The 25,348-nt window shown below is 33.2% G+C and overlaps 1 non-coding gene across 1 annotated transcript; it reads left to right on the top strand.

Annotated features, from left to right (window-relative positions):
- Positions 1-11,800: 11,800 nt before the first annotated feature.
- On the top strand, positions 11,801-11,995 carry LOC131064128 (U2 spliceosomal RNA). Its single transcript, XR_009111206.2, has one exon. It is a non-coding gene; the product is annotated as a U2 spliceosomal RNA (small nuclear RNA).
- The last annotated feature ends 13,353 nt before the right edge of the window (positions 11,996-25,348 follow it).

Raw genomic sequence — 25,348 nt, 5'->3', positions numbered from 1 at the left:
TGCTCATATAGATTAAATCCTTCATCTTGATGTTGTCTAATCACTGGTATTGCTGATAATCTAAGAGCAATCTTATACTCGCATCTTTTAGAAGGCAATGGGTCAATTTGCTATGGTTTTCATATTCATATTTACATCTATCTAACCATGCATGTAATGACTTGATTGAAGTGTTGTGTCTTGCAAATACAGATTCTTAGTCCACTTTTCACACACACATTTCTGGTGCCCAGCGTGGGGCTCGAACCCACAACTACAAGATTTCTAATGTTTCTTGAACAAATTTAATGTTTGGTTTTTATAACTAATAAACATGTGTTAAATTTGCAAATAAAAATCTTTCTTTTTTATTGTTCTTCTATGACAGTAAAAAATGGTCTCGGTTTGGAGAGCATAACTTTTTGTTGAACCATTGAATATCAACCCATTTGTGATATGTTGTTTAAAATCAAGTTTTCTACAGGTTCACTGAAGGGATTTTCCTAAAGATTTTGGGTTTGAAAGTTATGATTGACAGAGTGCAGGACTGTCATTTTACTCATTCTTCTATGACAGCCAAAAAAGGTCTCAGTTTGGAGAGCATAACGTTTTATTGAACTGTTAGATCTCAACCAATGTTTGATATATTGTTTAAAATAAAGTTTTCTATAGGTTCATAGAAGGGATTTTCCGAAATATTTTGGATTTGAAAGTTATGATTGACAAAGTGCAGGACTGTCATTTTACTCATTTTTCTGTGACAGTCAAAAATGGTCTCGATTCAGAGAGTATAACTTTTATTGAATCGTTGGATCTAACCCAAATTTTAATATGTTTTTGAAAACCAAGTTTTCCAAATTTCCACCGAAGAGATTTTCCAAATTATCTCTGGTTCAAAAGTTATAAATGACAGAGTGATGTACTATCAAAACTGTCATAACTAGGATAGTCATAAAAAATGAAAATTCTTGTTAGATTAGTTTAAGTTATAGTTTGCATGCTAGAATTTTCTTTTGATAATTATTTTTTATTTTATTTTGGAAACTAATTTTGGGATTTTAATGGTTTCAGGACGCTTGTCAAAGAATCTATCAATCAAACATACGCCTACCAAAGAATCAAGAAGAAAATGACTGCTGACATATTGGTTTTGCAAGTTGCCTAAGGAGAATCGACTAAACATTGTGTATTCATTTAGTATTTTCTTAGGCACTTAAATTGCTATCTGGTTAAAGAACAAATATGTCTTTCGTGTTTTGAGAAAAAACTAAGAGGTAGGAGAGTATGCTCTTGTCTTTTATAGACAATCAGAAATCTAGACCCTTGAAGCTTTTTTCTAAGTTTTGAGATTTGTGTACCTTTAGCAGGCCTGTCACAGTGGGAAAAAGTAATCACCCTATGAGAATGACCCAAGTGAGTACAGCTGGCCCTGAGCATTCCAACTAACTATAATAATAGGCCTCTAGTGATTAAAGTCTCAGAGGATGGGATTATTTGAGTTTTCTCTTTGAGATCTCTCATATTGAGCATTTTGTAGGGCCTCGCAGTCTCAATCATGTTTACATTACTACATCTTGTTTCGATACCTTGTTGGGCTATAGGCCTCAATCATGCTTGCGTGACTTCAAGGGGTAAATTCAAAATGGAATTCCTAACTAAGAACTATAATGTAGAAGCTACCTAATTCACCTCTGAAAGGTTGATAATATTTGTGCAAGAGAGATAGTAACTCTCCCAAGACACTTGCCATATCGTGCCCCCATTAGCGTTTGGAGTCGGCTAATACGGCATTGAGAATCCATTGCATGAGACTCAGTGGCTATATTCTGATTAGCTATTGGGTGTGTACCTAAGTCAGCAAACAAAGTTTTTCTTCTCTAAGCCAACTTCCATAGGGTTAGCGTGTTGTGATTGAATTATTATATATCTTGCATGTTTTCTATGTTTTCATCCCTAAAACTAAAACTGAAATACTAAAACTGGAGAAAACAAATGAAACAATATCAAACAATTCAGTGATAAACTCTAGCTATGTCCAAACTACTCTTTGTCAGTCATCGAAACATCCATCCTTATCAAAAAATGTTACTCATCAGTCATTGAAACTTTATCTCTCAAAATCTTGTCTCTATCCAATCCTCTGTCATATGAATTCCTGATCTTATCAGTCAAAATTGTCAAAATTGTCTAATACAGTCTACAACGAGCCTAAAACTGGTTATCATCCTCCTGAGCATAAACAACCTTGATAGTGTACCTCTTCCGTTGCGTTGCACGATTTTGTCGATCATCTTTAAGCTAGTCCAAACAAACATCTTATCAAACCTAATTTAACTTGGATAACGTCTTACACGGGATAGATCATTCCAGAAACCAGACCAGATCTTAAGTTACTTCTCTCAATCACTATGTTAAACAAACTACTAGCTATAATTTGATCTTGACTTCTGCAACACATCTCACTCTTGGTCCTGTCAGTTAAACATGCCTGTTCAAACCAAAAGTTCTTCTAATTTTTTTGACAAAACTAAGAATCTCATGGATACCTTAGCTCCAATTCCCATGGCTACCTATGCTCAAATGCTTCAGGATATAAAGAAAGAAATATATGACATGGATATCCAATAAAATAGATCAATGACTCCATTTGAAAATAAAATGTATGATATCAAGTGTGAGAAAATTCAAGAAGTGCTAAAACGATTATGTGATTTGATGATCAAATACCAGCAAATGATTGACAATCAAAAGCCAAATCTCAAACAAGCTCATGTACACCTTCACCAAAACAAAACAACATCTATTCCCTAGATAGACAGTTTACACCTCTGGGGCAATCTATTTAGTCAGCTTTGGAAGAGCTTATTAAGAACAATCTTATCATATTGCCTAAAAAGACCACATGGGGATGTGCAGTTTTGAGTAGTTATTATGTATATCATAGGCATAACAAACATAAGACTTCAATGTGTATGGAATTAAAACATAAGATTCAAGATCTCCTTGATGATGGTGTCATTGAAATTGAAGATCCTAATGACTCACCTAAAGAAAAAGAAGGAACTACTTCTAAGCATAATCAAAATCATGAACCTATGTCTATCAAGGCTCCATATGTAGCCTCCATCCCTTCCACAATTCCTTCATCTCCTAAAACTTCTCAGCAACAATCCATACCATCTCCATCAAACAATGAAACTTCTCACGTTGACCTTCAAGGGCTATCTCCTATGGAAATCCAAGTTAATGCCAATATTGATACAAGTTCCTCTAAAGATTTGAAAATCCCAAATCTTATGCCATCATACACTTCAATTCCAAATGTACCCACTCTAGAAGGCCATTTCCAAAATGCTTCCCCATCATGTCAAAATAAGGAGACCTTCCAAGAATCCCCTACACCTATGCAAAATCCTATAGAAGTGACTCCATGTCAAGAGGATAATCTGAAAAATGAAGAAACAAGTCCTATCATAAATCAAGATCAAGACACCAAAACTCCTCAATCCCAGCTAATGATTGAAAAAGATACTATCTCCCTAGAATCCCATGAGGATCCCATTATACCTTTCCATTTCTTCCAAGAAGATCCCCTTCCATCTCAAGAGCAAAGAATCCTTCCAAATCCCATTCCTAATCCACTTCCTAAGCAAGATCATGATGCCTCTTCCACCTTTTCAAATGGTCCTATTCAAAATGAAGAGTCAAACACCCTTCCTACTCTATCCAATGGTCCTCTTCCATGTCAATATCAAAGTATCCCTTCATCTCCTTGTCATAATCCTCCATGTTCAGCTCAAGGATCCATCATGCCTATAAAGCCCTCTCACGATCCTATTATTCCTTACATTCCACCTCCATCTCATAATGGACTTGTGCCTTCTTTCCAAAGTAAAGTGTATCCTACAAGTCAAAATATTTATAAAGGAAAAGGGGTAGATCTCCACAAGAAAGAACCCCTCCATATTAAGGAAAGTGTTAAAGGTCATGGCCTCAGGGAAATTTCTCAAGATGTTGGTATCTCTCATAAATCCTACATTTATCCAGTTAAATCCAAATACACGCCTTCCCTTTCACCTCTCCCATCCATTCTAGGTCCCTATATCTCTCCATCCCTTATGCAGGATCAACAAAGGCACATGTCTTCAAGTACCTTCCATCCATCTAAAATACCTTCATATCATTCCTATCCATCCACACATTCTTTTCCTTCTCCAAGAAATTTGGATGCCAAGCATAAAGGTCATAAATCAAGCAATCCACATGTATTCAAGGATCAACATGTCCCATCTAATCGACATGTCAAAACAAAGAAAAATATGATCCAAAAAGAAAAAGAAAAATACAAAACGCCACAAAGGGCCACAAAGAAAGAAGAAAAATCAAAATTTATATGGATTCCTAAGACACTTGTACAAGCAATGCGCTCTAAGGAACTACAAAAGCGAGAAAAATCAAAAACCATGTGGATCCCTAAGCGGTCGCTTGAAGCACAACAATCTAAAGAAAAATCAAAATTGGCATCCAAAATTATTGTTCCTCCATCCAAACCTTCTGAGTCTATTCCTCTATCACCTCCTTCATCCATTTTGGGTTCATATGCCCCAAAATATGTAACCTTTCCTCCATCCAAATCTCAAAATCTAAGATTCACTTCTCCTCCATATGTCCACCATCCCTCAAGACGTGTGCCAATGTTGATCTTTCCAGCATTTCCATCTAGCCATACATAATTCTTCCAACATCCCATCCATTATCCAACACATCTTTTTCACCCTTCCATCCCTCTTATCCAATCCTTTGCATAAATCCTTGCCCTAGTTTCATTTCATTATCTTGCCAACATCTTTGAGCATACCTTCATAGCCATTGTTTATTGCAACTCATATTCTAAGGGTACCATCCAAATAAGCGAGAAGATGGGGTCCTTCTTCCACCCCTATCATGCCTCCATTATCTTCCAAAAAAAAAAAAATGATGAAAAAGTGAGAAAAAAAAAAAGTAAAGAGAAATAAATTCGTCCTTGTGTGAAAACTACTTCTTGTAGCGCCTTGGGCAAGTACCATGATGAAAACCTGGCAAACAGGCATCATGTGTAATCCATTATCCTTTTTCACTTTACACTGGGGGCAAGTTCCATCTAGGTACATCCATCTATTATCCATCTTCCTCCATTATCCTTCATCCTCCATTATCCCTCATTCACTCTATCTACATTCATATCCCTTTTCCACCTTTGATCTTGACAAGGTTAAGGATCTTTAGAAGTTTTGTATGTCCTATATATTGCACTTGATCCACACCCTTTGGCTCCTATCCATCTCGCTTACTTCTTTCATTACTGCATTTTGATCTTGCTTATCATATCTGCCTCCTATCCAAATCTATCCCTTGATCTTGATCAACACTATGGACAAAATGCAAAAACATGCTTTCCACAAACCTCTTGACATGACCACTTCTTTGGACCATATGGCTTCACTGCACTATATCCTTGCTTTACATCAATAAAATCCTTGCTTTACATCGCTAAAATCCTTGGTTTACATTGCTATATCTAGACCCTGTGCTTGGATTAACCTTGTGAGATAGTCCTTGAAAGCGTCCACCATCATTCGCTTATCCATTCATGTACTCAAAATCCCTTTTGCCTTGCTAGAGACTAGGGGAAAACATTAAAAAATCATAAAAATCCTAAAAAGTCTTGAAAAAATCCTAAAAATCAGAAAAAGTCCTGAAGAAAAAAAAAAAAAAAAAAAAGAGGAAAAAGAGAGAGAAAATGCCTTGGTGAAAACCTGGTAAATAGGCACCTTGGTACAAAAAAAAATGAAAATATGCCAAGCAGGTGAAACCCTGGTAAACAAGTGCCTCTTGTACTCAAGGGCTCCATCTATCAATGCAACATTGGCATTCCCACTTTCCTGCATATTTGCTTTCACTTGAACATATTTCAATCACTTTTGTGACATCCTGGTTTGTTGGAACCCTCATGGCTTGAAACTGATCAGTGTCCTAGTCTTAGGTAATCAACAAGAGCACATTACATATCCTAAGCAGTGTCAACCAAGTCAATCTTACGTTAGTGAAACCTGGTCATCCACTCCAAGTCAAATACCTATCTCCTGACTACTGAAGAGTTTTATCACCGAGTTAATAAGCAAAACAACAAAACTGAAAACAATCACTAAACAGTTTGAGCTATGCATGAAAATTTTCTTTGTGTGCTGTCTTTTATATTGGTTTTTTATTATTATCCCTCTGAGTAACTCGAGGAATTCTATCTTGACTAAGAGGAGCAAGGAGTGGGGGCATAATATTTTCTTGTTTTCTGCTTGTAGGAATGATCCCAATGATCTGGAAACATCTAAATTAGTTGGGTGTCTGTGATAAGAACCTTCACATCTAGGTGGAATCACCTCACATACCTCGACTCCACTGATTTGAATGCTACAGGGAGGTTCCCATCATTTCTTTGTTTGTTTTAATGGAATTTCTTCATTGTGCAATTCACATCCATGCGTAATCTGTCCAAGGATATGAACGAGAAAAAAGGGTCATTGCATACAAAATCATTAATATTGCACATGAAAGGCAAGGAACTCTACTCTATCTACTATAATTGTAAAATGCTCAATGATGAAGATTAAGCTTTTCAAAGTCCAGTGACTAGGTTTAGGGTTGCATCTCATTTTGCATATCATTCTTGCATTTCATTTTGCATCTCATGCATTTCGATTGATTTCGGTATAGTAACAATGCTTCCTCTTTGTCTGTTGAATGAGAGTTGGAGCGTCATCATTTCTTCGCTAAGTGGTCTCTTTTCATCATTTCTCTGATCGAGTACTTGTTTTTTGAGATGTTTAGCTGCATACATAAGCATATTATATAGATTCATACATTCACTATCATTCATTTGCATTCATCTTATTGCATAGAAAAATGAAAAAAAAATTGCATTACTCATTCACATTCATTTATTTACATATGAAAAGAAAAACAAATAGACACCAATATTCCATTTGCATTCATTCATCTATACTGGAAAGAAATGCATACATATAGAATAAAGCATATAGAACAACATCTCATAATCCATCAACACAACTACAATGAAATCAAATCACGAGCTTGTAAATTAGCTGTCCTGAGTCCATTTTCAAGATCGAAATCAAAAATCAAGATCATTTTGCTAGTCAATTTCAAAATTTGGACCACTTAGCACTCTTTTCATCAAAAGCTCATTCTCTTTTCTAATTGCACTCAATTTCTCATGAATCAACGTTGAATCTCAATTTAATTTCTACAAATCAACTTTGTGCTCAATTTCTTATCAATCAATGCAAAATTTTCAAAAATGCCTCTGAATCAATTTATGCTCAAATCATTTTCATCGCTAAAAATTGCCTATCATCATGTACCCTCACTATCTTTCGATTTCGCTCCCAAGGGGGCATACTCATGACCTTATGACCTCACATCTTCAAAATATCAAGAAAAATTTTCAAATCTTCATCGGAAGTCGAGCAAAATATTTTTCAACTAAAGAAAATCAATCAAATCCTCATCGCTAGGGGCATCTCAACTTCATCTCTTTATATCAAGTTGAGATCTCTCGATCATCTGAATCAAATCAATCGCTAGGGGCATATCAATTTCATCACTTCAAATCAAACTGATATTTGTCTTTTATCTAAATCAATCTCTTAATGTTAATCAGTTTCATCGCTTTTCATCAAGCTAATTATTCATTTAAACTCAATCAAGGGTTTAAAGAGTTTGTTTGATCACACTCAATCTAAGCAGGTGTTCAGTATTTGTTTCTTGATCAAGATGAATAGTTTATCTTCATCGTATCTTGATCAATCAAGTTCAAGATCGATTTTTATCATCACTCACTATGTCGAGATCAATCAAGTTCTAGATTAGCAAGATCCGCTTCTTGATCAATCAAGTTCAAGTTCGGTATCTTGTGTTTTCTATCATTCCTAGTTCAAGCAAGTTCAGGAATGGTATCGCTTTAATCAAAATTCATTCAGCTTCGTTGTTCGAATCAAGCTAAACACCTTGCTTTTCATCTAGTTTATGATCAATCAAGTTTAGAACTGGCATCTCCTAGACATCAACTATTCTTTGAACCAATGCGCTGTTCACACATTAATTCAAAGAGGGGCAAACATAATACCCTAAAAATGGTCCTCTAAACCATGAGCCCCTAATCTCAACAACATCACCAAGGTCCTAACCAAAGGCAATTAAATCAATCTTGAGCATATAATTAATTCTTTAATCATCAAATGTCACATGGAAAAATCAATCACCCAAGATTAAATAAATATTTATTTAATTAATTAAATCATTCCAAGTAATCATTTGAAATAGTTATCTTATTTATTTTAATTAAATATCCTAACATATTTAATTAAATAAATCAAATTGCCATAAATCTTCAAAAAAGGAAACAAATCAAGAAAGAGGAATTAATTCAATTAAATAAATCAATTGAGCACAAATATTCAAAAATGGAAATAAATAAAAAAAGGAATTAATTGACCAAGAAAGGAATTAATTGAGAAAAGAAATCAATTGGAAACAATCTTGAAAAAAAATAAAAAAAATTGATAAATAATCTCAAAGAAAGCAATTAAAACAATTAGATATTGAAATTGAATGAAATAGATAATAAATCATTTTTTTTCCTGATTTTATCTTTAATTTTAGTTCAATTTCCTTTAAATCAGTTTTTTTTTAATTTAATCTTAATTTTAGTTCAATTTCCTTTAAAATTGAGAAAAGCATCCAATCACATCAATTCATTTGGATTGTGCTTCCTCTTGGAAAATCTTGACCGCTCATCATCATTTGATCTTAGCTGTTGGTATCTTTCTGAATTTTCTATAAATTCAGGCTCATCTCTCATTCAAAAGAGGCTAGAGAATATATCGTTATTATACTATTTTTTCTCTAGGATTCATTGACATATTGCATATTAATTGTTTTACATTGATTAAATCATTTAGATTCATATTGTTTAAATCTTTTCAGTTTAATCTTGCACCCATCTAGCTTAACATCATGCTCATATAGATTAAATCCTTCATCTTGAAGTTGTCTAGTCACTGGTATTGTTGATAATCTGAGAGCAATCTTATACTCGCATCTTTTAGAAGGCAATGGGTTGATTTGCTATGGTTTTCATATTCATATTTACATCTATCTAACCATACATGTAATGACTTGATTGAAGTGTTGTGTCTTGCAGATACAAATTCTTAGTCCACTTTTCACACACACAAACACAAAACTACATTCATTATTTCCTACAATACGTTTCATTTCTAGGTAATGCCTTTTGGACCAATTTTAAAATTGTCATATCTTTTGTCATTGATAATGAAATTGTTCAAAAATCAATATATTAACACTCCCTTTTAAAAAAAATCATATTTAACATTGGTCTACACCTTATTGCCCACAAAGTAAAGGTCATGATATGTGAAATATTTAACTAATTAAATTAATTGGATAATTTTGAAGAGTACGTGGAATATGAATTAGACTTAGCAAAATAATGGATTAGGACTTAGGGAATATTAGGTACATAATTAGAGGAATATTATAATAAATAGGAATAGAAACTTATAATGAATTTATCTATTTTAATATTATGTCAAGTGTATTAAGATTCAAGAAATTAGAATTTAGAGATAATTTTATGTGTCTACCCAGAAAAATGTACCATACAGTCTATCCAATAAAAACTTTATGAAAATGAAATCTAGAACTAAGATTTCATATTTATTAATCTATTCATGCCTCAACTATTTTATTCTTCTATTTTTCTTATATTAGTTGTATTTTATTCTTCTATTTTTCTTATATTAGTTGTATACTTTTCCCTAGTTGGAATAGGTAACACAATTGTATACTTTTCTAGATATCAGGTTGGTTATTCTTCTTTTTTTCTTGAAAATTCTTCGAATCTGGTTCTCAAGCCTGCTCCCAAAAAGCCCAATCACTACTCCTTTTTAACAAAGGCCAAAGCCATCTTTGCCTGCTAAACCATCTTTTATGGCCATGAGGATAAGTTCCACCATAATACAGCTGCTTCTCTTGCGAAAGCTCTGTATCAAAAATTGTATTATAAAAATCTTTAAAAGCCATTCGTGTGAATTACTGGTCTGCGATAGCTGATCATAAATCTAATTATTCGCAGAATGTGGCAATGATTTAATAGTTTTAAAATTTGGTGATTTCAGATCCATCTGAAGGAAGAAGGATGGCTCGTACGAAGCAGACCCCGTAAGTCCATAGGGGGAAATGCTACAGGAAGCAGCTAGGGTTTTATTTATATGTTTATTTGTTGTTTCTTGTTCCAGGCCACTCTAAATTTTTCGCCACAACAGGGGTATGCTGTAATATTATAGTAATTAGAATAAAGATTACAATTAATTTGATATTACAATTATGATTAAGGTTAGGTAACGGGTATTATTTACTTGAAGGTCAATTATTTTAATTTAATCTAAATTTTTTACTTTCTAAAAGTTAATATTTAAATGTACAGTAACGTATAAATAATATTGAATTATAACCTTGATTTTACATTAATATTATTTTAATATAATATTTAAATTAATCTTATACATAAATATTAATAAAAAAATATTATTATATTGTATTAGAATATTAGATTAACATTATACAACAGTTATGATTATGGTCATGTTAAATGTTCAATTAGGTTTCATGTAGAAATATGTTTGGGACAATCAATATTCTTGTATTACTTTGTTTGTTGGTGTTAATTATGAATAATTATCTTATATTTATAATAAAAATAGTTGGTTGCAATAATTAATAATTAATAGTTTTAATAGTTACAATAATTAATAATTAATAATAAATAATAAATAATAATGAGATACACTTTATTTTTAATTTTATATAATTTATAAGCATTATTAATAAAAAAATTATATTTATAATAAGAAGTACATTTTGAAATTTCCTTTGTTACTATATTCTAAATAATCTATATAAAAATTGATGATAGAGATCTTTAGAAAACATATTTCATTTTAATATTTAGAAAAAAAAACTTTAAATTTGTTATTTTTGAAATAATATAAGTATACACTATCACAATTTAATAATTATTGTAAAAATTATATAATTTAATATAATTTTTAGCATCATAGGTCAACTAAAGACACAATAATGATTAATAATTATAAAAATATTAATTAGAATACCATAATAATATAAACTAATATAAGATTAATGATTGCCAAGTTTAAATCTGTAAATGCATGTGTCATATATTTGGGTCATAAAATACAAAATTTACTTCTCTAAATATTACAAATATTTAAATTGTTCCATTTAAATTTTCATGTACATTGCTATCATAGATTGTGGAAACTTGATATCTGTTATTATAAATTCAGTTTATTTATATTGTATACAATTATTTTAATCAAACTATATTTAACTATTGACATAACCATTGTACCTCATTAAAATGCAAATGCTAGTTAAATAATAACTGTATTGTTACCTCTTCTTTATGACAAAACTCACAAGTGCCTTTTATAAGAAAAAAGAAACAAACAAAAAAACAAAGGTGAACGGTATATTAAAAAAAAAAAAAAAAAAACCAAACAAAAAAGCAAAGCTCGAACGGTATATAAAAGGAAAAAAAAAAACCAAACAAAAAAGCAAAGCTCGAACGGTGTATATAAGATCAAAGCAATTATATTTATCCCACATGCAGCCAGGCGAAAGTAAAGCCACTCAAAGGTAAGTAGGCACTGCTCAAAACATACCTTTCTCGGCCTTTTGGCTAAGATCAAGTGTAGTATCTGTTCTTATCAGTTTAATATCTGATACGTGGTTCAATGAACCACACGATATTAAAATTATTTTTGGAGGGGGAAGTCTCATAAGTTAGCTTGCTACCAGAGATTTCGCACGTCGTTTCTGTATTGCACTACTGCAGAAGCCTGGCGCCCAATTCAAATCCTAAATCAATTAGTTTATGGTGGTTGTTTTGATTTTTGCTGTCTGAATGGATTCACAGAGAATTCTGCCATAGAATGACTGGAATCATCTGCAGGAGCGGAAAGCTGGCCTGAATGCGAATGGCCTGGGCAATAACTAGATTGAGTAGGCGGTCTAACAATGGCTGGAGGCAGGCCTGATGGTACGGGGAAATCTAGGACTCGACATTCGCTTCGGTACTTGAAATGATTTTTTTCTAGATTGGTTGTTAGAGTTCAGGTGCCTGGATGATTTTATAGAATATATAATTCAGCCAGTTTTGGTGTTTGAATGATTTCAAAGCGTATAATGAGTTGCCTTATTAAATCATCTTCCTCTACAAGTTGGAGAGGCGCAAAGTTCAGGGTTGGATCAATTGTTTGGTTGTCAATGAGGAAGTTATATGGGTTGGCAAGCCAAGTATGGCTCTTTATTCTATTTCAAAGAAATTTTAATAAGACAGCATACACATGTAGCCTTTCAGTATTTAAGTTGGAAAACTTTCTGGGCTCACGCTTTGACAATCTTCTTGTGACATAAGATGTTGAGTATGGTATTCTGCTGCCTAAGATCACACCTTCTACTTTTCCTAAGTTGTTTTTGGATGCTCAGTCAGAGTTCTAGTTACAATACAATATGAAGGTCCGCATATGCTTCAATGAGGTTTACACTCCAAATCTAAAGGAATTATACTAGCATAGCTTTGCATACAATTGAACATGATATCTTCATCCCAAAATACCTATATATAGGCCAAGGTCACCTAGGCCAAGGTCACCTAGGAATCAGTAATGGTATTTCAAAACCATGAACCAAACTCAATTTCAAGTGCTCCACATTTAATTCATGCTCCTTCAAAAGTAACTCTCCCACAATTAGAAATGTAACTTCTACGGTATTTAGAGTGTCAAATATGGTTTAATTTTAAGACTCCATCCAAATGGAACCCTTTTCCATGTGGACATGATATTAAAAATATTATGAATCAGAATTTCCAATTGGATCCAAGTTTTGTAAGGCATGCAACAACACTTAATCCCCTAGTCTTAACAATCTCCCATTTGTTGTATACATAGCAAGAATGATGTGGGGTATTCGAAATGGTGAACTAATGTTAGAGGTTGATCCTAATAACCATTCTACACCATTTAAAATTCTTTGTTTGAGCATAAAATTCTTTAACCACAACACTCACCCAAGATTACCCCTTAGGCACTAGTGCCTTGTAATTCTTAGCTTTTCCATTTGAAATCATTTGTAACCAACATGTTTGTTACAAGTATATAAATAGATCTATCATCTATACTTATATCTGCTAAGAGGAACACAACCCTTAGAAGTATCTCTAAAGACTATTCTATCTCCTAAGCTATACTTTTTGGAATCACGTTTCTAGGTTACACCCTTATATCTCTAGACTAGTGTCTGAAACCCATTTTCCAATCGACATCATCCCCTTAAGAAAACCTTGACTTGTCTTCAAATAATCTACTCTGTGGAAATATGTTCTTGTAGATGACTCGAAATGTCTAGAACTAATCATCTCTTTGTTTCTTTAGTTTTTTTAGTTGGTGAATACGGACATGTAGGTGGATCAACTAGGGTTTTGCTTTTGCTAGTGATGATGGGATTTGTATGTTCTAGAGAAAGATATGTGCCTCATTAATTAACCAATGATATTTGCCAATCTAAGATTAACAAATTCACTTAACTATTAAAATGTCTTTGTTTCTTTATCCAATTGGCCCTACTACTATTGATTCTCATCATGAAGATTTTCCATATTTCCCCTTTTCATGCAATTCAAGTCCTGCATGACACCAGGCTTGCAATTGATTAATTTTAATCCTAAAAGTTTGTATTAATCTAGGTCATTGTAAGTAGTACTAGTATAGCTCATTCAATTCTCCCTATATTTTCTTAGTGGTGATTAGTTGTGCTTCTGGGGCCATCTACAATGTTGCACATTGGTTCCTAGTGTCATTCTCCTTTGTTTTCTCAAATTCCCTTTTTACTTATTGCTTCAAGTCAACATTTTATGGGTCTAGATCTTGAAAGAGCTTATTATCTAATAACCAAAGGTGGACCAGAGTTGGTTGAGATTAGTCCCCCTTAGCTTGAGAATATTTTGCTAGTATCTCTTTGATAACATCATTAATTATTTCCTTAGTTTGGGCATTTTCCTTTAGAACCTCCTCTAAGGTTGTGTATTGTATGATATCCCCAAGTTGGAAGTTTTGAATCTAGGAGATATTAGCAATGTATATCTAGTCCTAGTCGTCAGGACCATGAGAATATCATCTATAGCTTTTGATTCTTGATATTTTGTGTCAGAAACCTCTACATGTGTGTCATTGTAGATGTTCAATGAAGGATGAAATGGATGTAGATGCCCCATTCTTCGTTTGGGGAGGAGGTGAGATGATGGTTTCCTTCATCTTCTATGTATTTTCCTCTTTGAATAGTTCCTTGTAGGCCATGGTAGTGGCCTTAAATATGACCATTTGCACATTCTATATTTCAGCTTATTTTTTTACCATTAGTTTGCGAAGTCTTTGCTTCCTCTAGAGTTGACTTTTGAATTTCTCTCATAATTCTACAATTGTGGTAGGGCAAGATCCAAGGAAATTATATCAATAGCAACTTGGCTGAGATTTTATTGCTCTGTTTGTACCTTATCTTTCTAGTAGCTATAATTAGGGACTTGAGAAGGTTGTAGATAAAAGTCTCTACTATATAGTTCTAAGTGGTGATGTACCAGCTCTCTTAGTTGTATGCTTATTAAGAAGGGGTATATTTATACATGTTTCAAGGGTTTTGGAAAAGGTCTATGGAGACAACAAGGTTTATCAGAGTTGGTCCACATTGAAGAAGTGGTGTTTGTGGGTTGGGTGGAACAAATTCAATGAATGTCCATTCTTCCACTAGTGCTTCTTCTTCTTTGGTTGATGTGGTTGGGGATGGTGGGGGCTACACTATATACTATTTTTCTATTTATCTTCTTTTTGAGCTCGTTATCAACAAAGCCTCCAATGCCTCTTCATTTGTTTTCTCTATTCTTACTAGTGTTTTTCCAGATTTCCTCCTTATGGTCCTAGTTCATTTGATTTTAGCAAGTGTAGGTTGTGTGGATAGGGTTTGCAATTTGTTAAATTTGCCTTGGGTAGTTTGTCTAGTTGGTTTCTCTCATTCTATTTCTTTCTTATTTTTCTTCTCTTTCTTAGTGGTTGTTTTCTCCTAAGCTAATGAGTCAATTAACTCCTTGGGCATCTAATTTTGGGGTGCCTCTAGATCATTGGTTATATTTAAAAGGCTTTAGGCATATGCTTCAACTTTTGCATCTGATATTGTTCTTCCCTCTAGCATGTGTTGGCATTAATGTCAAAAACCTAAGGTAATATGGCTCACTTTCTCTTTGGCTTTTTTAATTTAGTCTAACAATAAGACCTATTATATAGTGATCATGCATCTTGGCATTCATGCTTATAATGGCTAGTGGTCAACAATGCTCAAGTTAAATTCTAAATGACTTTAGGCATAAAATGTTTGCGAAATGGCATTAAAGTTTTATTTACATCCTCAAATGGCATTACAAGGTCCCAACGCATGAAAGGATGTTGTGTTAAGTCACTAGGACTTTTCGGGCATATTAGGTTGTTTTATTAAAACATCCCACCAAAATGTATTGTGAGTGAGACTTGGTTTGTTATCGGGTGTTTATGTGGACACAACATATGAAATGAAACCTAAAACAAAGGTTTCTCGAAGAAATTTTTTTTTTTTTAATTTGATTGAAGCTTTTGAAGAGCTAGGGCATCGGTAGTTATGAAGGAAACTCTTGACGAGCTAGAGTACAGGTGGTTGTTCCTTAATCAGTTTTTTTTTTGTCTTCCAAACTACGTGTCTTTCATTTTGTTCAGTTTCTTCTCTGGTCAATAACTTAGGGATTATGTCAAACCTGTTGTTGGTTTTTATTTTTAAACTCGTAACATATTTGTTTGTCGTGGCTATTTTAGATGTTAATTGGCGTTTCTCTTAATCATGTTTAGTTTTTGTTTACAATGCTATCTTCTTAAAATGATAGTCTCTTTTAATCGAAACAATTTGAAACCCTAATCGGGCTATATGGAGGGAAAGGCTGTTAATGTTCTATTAACCTTAGTCGGGTCTGTGAAAAAGAAAAAGAAGCTTTGTTTCTTGTAAACCTTGGTTGGGTTTTGAAACTATTGAAAATTATGCTATTTCTTTTAAAGTTAAATTCTGGTAATATTATAGTATTAAGGGTGTTAGTTATTTGCAAACCAATTTCAGCTTTCAAATTCATTTATTATTGCTTAAGAAGGAACTGTATCACAGTTATGAGGAAGACGGTTTTCATTCAGTTCAAAAAAGCACAACACGCTATATATGCATTGTTGAAGGCAGTCAAAAGATATATATTGTGTGGTTATTTCAGAAGGCAAAATCATTTCCTCACATTGTACTCTATATAGAGTTATTGTTTTCAATGGCATAAAGGCATTATTCTTCATCTCTGTATATCTGTGTATCAGAACAGTTTTGTAAATCTCTTGATGTGCTTTGTAAAGAAGTTGATTTACACAATTGTAATAATAATTTGTGCTATTGTGTATATAAAATATATATACATCATAGTATACCGTATTTAAGTTTATTGCTTCTGAATCTTACGCGATACAAGATCAGAAGATGTCATGAAATGAAACAGATTTATTACTCTGTGAGACTCAAAACAATGATTTGAAAAGTGATTGTATAAAGCTAGTGAGGCATGATATATTGTTACTGAGACATAAGAAAGTTAGTGATGCATTGTAACTTGGAAGTTTTTCAGATAAAGATAGTGAGGCAACTTGACGAGTGGCTTTTATTCCCCAAGAGGGTTTTCTGCTAATGAAATTTACTATGTCAATTTATGTGTTGATGTGATGAGGCTCTAGAGGAAGGAGAGGAAACTCTCTTTATGGCACTAAATGAAAGTCAAGAGGATATAAACTCAAATCATTCTGAATCTGAAATTGACTCAGAAGGAGAGCTAAAATCTGCTCTCAACGAGATAAAGAGGCTAAGAAAACAAGTCGCCTTACAAAAAGATAAAAGTCAGAAAGATGTATACACCTTATTGCCCACAAAGTAAAGGTCATTATGTGTGAAATATTTAACTAATTAAATTAATTAGATATTAATTGTATACTTTTCCCTAATCCTCTTTATAACTCATGATTCAATCACAAACTATACTTCATCTCATTCTTTCTTAGATAATGATTCTACCAAATATTTCTTAAATAAACAGAAACTAAATACTTATTACCACTTGCTCATCATACCAAGTTTATTAGTGTGTCACACTATAAGTTAGGGAGATACCCACTCTTTAAGGAGATCTATCTCAAGATAGTTTCCTAATAATATTCTCAAGGCATTACAAACTTGTCAAATTTTCTTCTATTTCAACTCTTTCTTAGTATCTATTAGAAAACTTTTCATTCTTTAAAAGAGCGAACACTAAATCTTCAACTTTAAGCTATTGCTTGGTAATGTGGTGATTAGCATGTCATAGAAAAAAATTAAAGAAATGCATTCTATTAAAATTAATTATCTTACACAATATGTAATGCTTCTCAACTAATCATACTTCTTAACTAATATATCCTCCTATAGTTGTATCTACATATAATTTGAAGAGGAATTTTCATTAATTTCTATTGATTTTTTTAACCAAATTTATAACCACTGTAGTATCTTGTAGAGTCTACTTTTTTTAGTAGAAGTCAAAATTATAGAATAAAGTATTAATAAAAGACTCCTATTAATAACCTCTATTTTTCCATCCCTTTGTAAATTATAAGTTAAAAGCATAATGAACTTATATTCCAAAATTTTCTATAAGGAACACACAATGTAATCCAAAAAATAAATATCTCCAAAAGAATACTCTTTAGTAAATTGTGCAAGTTTAATCTAAAGAATAATAGATCAACATCAATGGCATCACCTAATTGTTTTTGATTAAGTAAAAACAAGTTTTAAAGGGACCAGAAACCCTATACAAGATAGGTTCTAGAAGGACATGCAACCCGAACTGAAAGATAAACTTGAAAGACCACTCAAAGAAATAGAACACAAAAGAGATTAGGTCTAGCTAATCAAAAGAAGGGGAACAACATTAACCCCCACCAAAAACCAACAAGCTGCAATAAACCAGCAGCCTTACCCCAACCAGGAAAGATCAAGAATTTGACCTACCCTTATGGGATCGAAGGGGCATCACCTAATTGTTACATGGAATAAAATATGTCATATTTTAAAATATGTCTACTATAAAAAAATAGATTCATTACATTTGTGAATTACTATTTTTTAAGAATAAAGTCCATTTACTCCCATGATTTGTGTAGTATAGAACATTATTGATATAAATATTTATTCTAAATCTTTATGTATGGCATAAACGAATACAAATAGTTGATTTGTGTAGTATAGAACATTATTGATATAAATATTTATTCTAAATTTTTGTGTATGGCATAAACGAATACAAATCTAGACTATGTTATTCACATAGAAATACTTTCTAATAATAGATCTAGAAAAATAATTTCTCTTTCTTGACTTTCCCCCTTAAGATATTCCTTGGACATAGTTTTTAAATATCGTATGCATGCTTACACATTTCACATTTCTAGCCTTCTTATATTATATTATTTAATCCTAGTTTCTATTTAACCAAATTTATAAAAAAAACATTTAAGATTAGAAGAATATTCTCTTTCAAAGGATTACAAAATCACTATACAGTAAGTTCCCCAATCTTCAATTCTCTAGAAATGACCACCTTTATGGTTATGATAATGATACAAACATAAAAGAACATCTCTAAATATGTGTGGATATATATAAGGTGAGAAATAAGAAAATACATGTCATCAAATGAATATGACTATAATTAACCATATGCAAAATTATACTACAATATAATGTATTAAATTATTCTTAAAATAATAATATAAATATACAATTTTTACAATATAATTTATTTATTAAAAAATTATATTTTGAATGCTATTCTATATAAGATTGAATTGAAAATTCTTATTTTCTTTTTCAATATAATGTTAAATATAAACATTCTATGTGATATAAATTTTGAATGGTAGTACACTTGGAATTTGTTCTATAATGAACTAGAGAATATATATTGTTGTAGCAACAAATGAGAACAAATATAAATTTACAAATCATCAAGAAAAAAAGCCATGAAATTTAAACCTAAATGAGGTGCAACAAAAGCAGGTAGTAATTTATATAATTTATTTATCTTAATAATTTAAATGTGAAATTTTCTCTTCGTTAATTAATATTACTTCAAAAACTTAGATGATAATGCATATATTAGGATTTTGAATGAAAAGTTGTAAAATAAGACTTGCTAAAAGAAAATATTTTACTTGCAAGATCAATTTCAAAAGAGTGTTCTATATTGCACAAGACTCATGAAAAAAGTAGTTGCAATAGTTTTAGTGAATGCATAATTAAACATGATGTAGACGCTGTCAACTGCATTAAGAGTTTGCTAAATTTCAAACCCTAAATATAAGCAGTTTTTTGAAACTTTCTTGTTCTTTTTCCAAATTCTGAATCGTTTGCAACATTTGGGTCTTAGGCAGGGCACCTTATATTTGATGTACTCTTTAATATCAAATGTTGTAAATCAACTTTAGATCTTGTATTAAAAAAAATAGTAAAAGAGAAAAAAAACCAAAACTCTACAAATCTCTATACTTGTCAAAGTATTTGTATTTTAGTTGATGTGAAAATCATCTCTAGAACCAGATTGCCTAGATTAACATTACATTTCGGAAATTAGCCCAAGGATTGAAGAGGCTAATAGTAGGTGAAATCCCATTTCTAACATGAATTAGCAAAATGTTAAACGTGAACATTTAACACAAATCCGCCTCAAATAATGGTTCGATGGATGTTTATACCCCATTCCATAACTCCAATTTTGGCACAAGTAGGGAGGATGCTCGCAAACATTGTGGAATTTGCCTTTACCCCTGCCAATTGTATTTTATTGAAAGTTTCTAAAGCCTTCTCAACGAATCCATTAGGTGCATATCGTGTGCTCATGGCATCCCGCGAGACCACATTTCTTTCAGGCATTTTGTTAAACAGTTCGCCTGCCTTGTCGACGCTTCCACATTTTGCATACATGTCTACCAGAGCATTTCCATCTATAATATCTGACAAAAGCCCCCTTTCCATTCTTCTTTGATGGATGTCCATACCCTGTTCCAAAGCTCCCATTTTGGTACAAGCAGAAAGTATGTGGCGAAAGTTGTGGAATTTGGTTTTGCCCTGCCGATTGCATTTCCTTGAAAGTCTCTAACGCCTTTGCAACAAATCCATTTTGTGAATAACCTCCGATCATTGCAATCCATGGGATAAGTTCTTCGACACAACCAAATAAAAGGAGGGTGCGTGTTTTTTCCTAGTGACAGGCCGCGTAATAGAGGAGAGAGATCACCAAAATGAGCAAAAGGAACACATAAGAAGAGGAAATGGAGCTTGCTTGGTAATGACACAGAGCAAGGAAAAGCGTGAAAGCACAGGAAAAGAGTGAAAGAGCAGATGAAGTTATTCTTGCATCAAGTTCATACCAAATCAATTTATTCTGTCCACCGTTTAATCATTTTGGATACCCGCACCATGTTTAACAGCACGCCCCGGAATTTGGCCGTCTACCGGAACTTCAAGAAAGTAGGCTCAGCTAAAAGATTTGTGGGAGTGCGTGAGACAATTCAAGGGGCAGCTCCTGCTGTGGCTCATCCTCTAGATCGTCTGGCTCCCAGGAACCCACGACACTTGCATCCAAATTTTCCGACGATATCAAATTTCGCCGACGGTAGCATCCAAAACTATTCCGACTGAGAGTGAGACAATTCCCGTGGGCAGAGCCGATGTTATAATAGCATATCGGCTAGTAAAATGAAAATCTGACTTTGACGTGAAGTTCGTCATGGAAAAACTTGAGTGTTGGTCCAGGGCAAGACGATTTCGTTAGTTGATTTTTTCAACTCTGGCTGGCTGTACGTGAAAATGCAATGTCTTTGAGTTGAAAAATCATTCTCCTATTACTTGTAAACAGATAGGAACGAATTTGTCTGACAAATTTGCAGAGGAGCCCATCCCTGAATGCTGGCTCTTCGAAGTCTCTACCGCCTCTTCGCAGTCTCTTCATAGTCAGTACACTGCGGGCAATAAATTGATTGTATGTCATTGTTGATGATTTACGAGTTGCTCCAGGATGGTTATGGCATGGTGTTGTATGTATGTCTCATATTGTATGTAATTGTTTCTAATTTATTAGTTGATCATATGATTAAGAAGCTTGATATCTCTTAAACAGTTTTCCAACAGATAAGTTAATCACAATGAAATTATGAGACATCCTAAGCATCCTGAGAGAGGTAACCTGAAGCAGTTTTCGTTGCACTTGGAACATAAACATAATCATAAGCATATGTTACTATTTACTCTCCAAGTAGACACATTGGAGACGAATATGGTCTATAGATTTGTTAATTTATTATAGGAGGTGGAATTATTTTTTGGATGTTTTTTGTTGATGAAAACCGGCATTGTAATAAAACCCTAAAAGGGCCGACTTTGTTTGGTGCCGTAAAAACGCACGTTATAAGTGGCTGGGATGGTTAAGTCATTGTGATGTTGATGTATTGTTTTTGCTGGATAATAAGAAAGATTGGACAGTTGTGTATGGTGGATGTAACCCATTCTGGGTGAACCACGTTATATCTCTGTGTTATCTGTTTCTTGTTTTATTCCTTTATCTTTTGTATTTAAATCTACATATAATTTTTAGTTCATATTTGCTTCGAATCTACTTGAAACCCTAACATAACGTTCTAGTCAACTACTGAGAGGGGAGAGGGGGTGAATCAGTAGATAGAAAATAAACTAAACTTTATCCCAACTCATAAACAACTTGCTAAACTAATCGGTTTAGACATTGTATCAAAAACTCCAACAACACTATTAAACTTTACCCGTTGATCAAAACATCAATGATACAATGTAACAAATCTGAAACTTCAATACCATTTAATCAAAACATTAAACCACTTTACTAACATCAGTAATAGCTCATTTGAGATCACTTCCGGCTATCTAAACATATCTAAGTGGCTTTATGAGTTAATCAAATCAGCCATATCAAAACATATCACAAAATCATTCATCACTTGACACAATGATTTTTCACATGGAAACCCAAATGGGAAAAACCACAATGGAGATAAATACCCACAAGTATTCTGAACTATTATGAATTTTTCTCTATTAGGAACCAAGCCTTGTTATAAGCTTATAGAATAATGTCCTGCTAAGAACTGATCCGGTTAGAGAACACCTAGTTAAGGGATTGATTACAATACCCTGTTAAAGTTAATACCCTCTTAGCAGTAACCTCGGTAGAGGATTTCAAATCCAAGCTAATGGATCACCTGGTTAGAGGATTTAAACAACACGAAGCTTGTTAAAGCTTACCCAATTAAGGTATTTAACTGTTGTAATGGTTAGAGAACAACATGGTTTTTTTCTGATCTGGTAATAGCACTATCTTGCTTAGTTAGATCCTTTTCTGCTCCTATCTGCCTTCACAACATTCTACAGACACTCCTTCTGGTTCGGCAACAATCACACTATGACACTTAACCAAAATTGCCAACATAATTAAAAATACTCATTGACATTCAATACATATACAATAGGTTGGTAATACATCACAAAACCTACAAATCTGATAGAGATTACAAACATATTGGTTCAAACATAACCATTCGATTACATAGCAATCAACTACACATTGTTCTGGACAACTTCAATCGCTCCTGGATCACTACACATTGGATCTTGTAACTTATCACACGTTTTCCACTTCATGCTATGCATTTGTTCATTCCCAAGATAAATGGTTATCTTAATGCACCAAAACCACTTTGAAACTAATTACATCTATCATGCATATTTGGCATCTTAATCTCTGATCATCAATTGATCATAGATCATCACAACTGACTCACCAAGCTCCATCGATTAGGGTTATCAGTTGATCACTCTGTTTGAATAATAATACCAATACCAATATCAGTTTCCTTCACTGCTTTACTACTAGTTGCATTACTGCATCACTACCAGTTCTAATACAACTCCATTACTAGTTACTATTGACATCAATGACAACACTATACTTCATCAATGCAATCTTCAAGTATTGCCAGCAATCTCCCCATTTGGCATTGATGGCAATACAAATATCAATACCCTTCGATTGTGATGATTGAGAGTTAATCACATGCATACACAAGTATAGGAATCATGGTTTCCATTTTCCATATAATCTCCTTAAATTGTATCTCTATGTCTTCAGCCGGTAACTAGCTAACCATATACACTTCTTCTCCCCCTTTGACAACAATGCTAAAGTGAAGGTTAACCATTCCATGCTTCAACGATCTGCAACAAGATGCTCCCCCTATGGAGTAGCTCCACTCTACAACAATCTTGCTTCAAGACTTTAAATAAGCTTCGGGATTGATTTCTTCCATATCTTCTTAATTGACCTCATGTAGGGGTACAACCCCTAACTTACCTCTAAGATACTCAAAAGTATCCTTAGGTAGAGGTTTAGTAAAGATATCTGCTAACTATTCCTTAGTAGATACATGCTTTAGTGACACATCTTTACTTTGCACTTTCTCTCTCAAGAAATGATACTTCAACTCAAAATACTTTGTCCTACCACGCAATACTAGGTTCTTAGCAATGGCTATTGCACTATTTTTATCATAAAAAATCCTTACCGGTTTTGAAATATTCAACTTGAAACCTTCCAAAATGTCTTTCATCCAGATTGCTTGGGTGCAATTCATATATGCTGCAACATATTTAGCTTCTGCACTTGATTGAGAGATACAACTTTATTTCTTGTTTCTCCAAGACACTAGTCTTCCTCCAAGAAATAATTCTCCTCCGGTTGTACTCTTCTTGTCATCAACATTGGCTACCTAGTCTACATCTGTATAGACTTTTAAATCAAAGTCTATTGCACATGGATACCATAATCCATAATTAATTATATCTTTCAGATATCTGAAAATTCTTTTGGTCACTACCATGTGTATCTCCTTCAGGTTTTTTTGAAATCTGGCAACCAATCCTACTGCATGAGCAATGTCTAGTCTATTGTGGACAACATAATGTAGTTTACCTATAATTGAAGTGTAATCCTTTTCATCTACTGATGCAGAATCATGCTCCTTAGACATTTTATAGCCTATAACCATTGCTCTTCCACCTGGTTTACAGTCTCCCATTCTAAAAGTCTTCAAAACTTCTTTCACATACTTGGATTGTGTGATGAAAATACTATCCTTCATCTGTTAGATTTGCAGACCTATGAAATTTTTTATTTCACCTACCAGTGACATCTCAAACTTATTCTTCATTTCACTGGCAAAGTCATGACACCTATCATCATTTCCTCCAAAAATGATATCATCAACAGATACCTCACTTAACAGTATCTTTTCTCCTTCAGACTTGAGATATATGTTACTATTTTCACTGGTTCTCTTAAAACCTATCTTCACCAAGTGAGAGTGCAATTGTTCATACCAAGCTCTAGATGCTTGCTTTAGTCCATATAATGTCTTATGTAATTTGCACACCATGTCCTTTTCTATAGTTAAAGCATAACCATCTTGTTGTTCAATGTAGACTTCCTCTTCCTATATTCCATTTAGAAATGTTGACTTAACATCCATCTGATATACTTTGAATCCTTTGTATGCTGCAAATGAAAGTAGAGTCCTTACTCCTTCCAATCTTGCAACTGGTTCAAATGTCTCACCATAGACTTCACCTTCTTCTTGTGCATATCCTTTGCATACCAATCTGGTTTTATTTCTCTGTTCACCAACTTCTTTCTTCACTGGTTCCAGTTCCAAAAATAGTGTGTAAGGTTCTTCTTCCTTCTCTTTACTATTTTCTCCCGATTTCTCAGGAAACTCATCAAATTGGACATTTACACTTTGATCTTCTTGGTTTGGTTGTTGTAACACTTGTAAGATTCTCTCTTGGTGGAGTAACCAAGAAATATGTATTCATCACTCTTGGCATCAAACTTACCAACATAATCACCTTTCTTGATAAAACATTTGCTATGAAAAATCTTAAAGTAACTGACATTAGATTATCTACCATAGCAGTACTCATAGGGAGT

The sequence above is a fragment of the Cryptomeria japonica genome, chromosome 5, assembly GCF_030272615.1.
Source record: "Cryptomeria japonica chromosome 5, Sugi_1.0, whole genome shotgun sequence".
NCBI classification, from domain to species: domain Eukaryota; kingdom Viridiplantae; phylum Streptophyta; class Pinopsida; order Cupressales; family Cupressaceae; genus Cryptomeria; species Cryptomeria japonica.
Note: the sequence above shows the minus strand (reverse complement) of the source record. Positions and strands in the feature narration are given on the sequence as shown.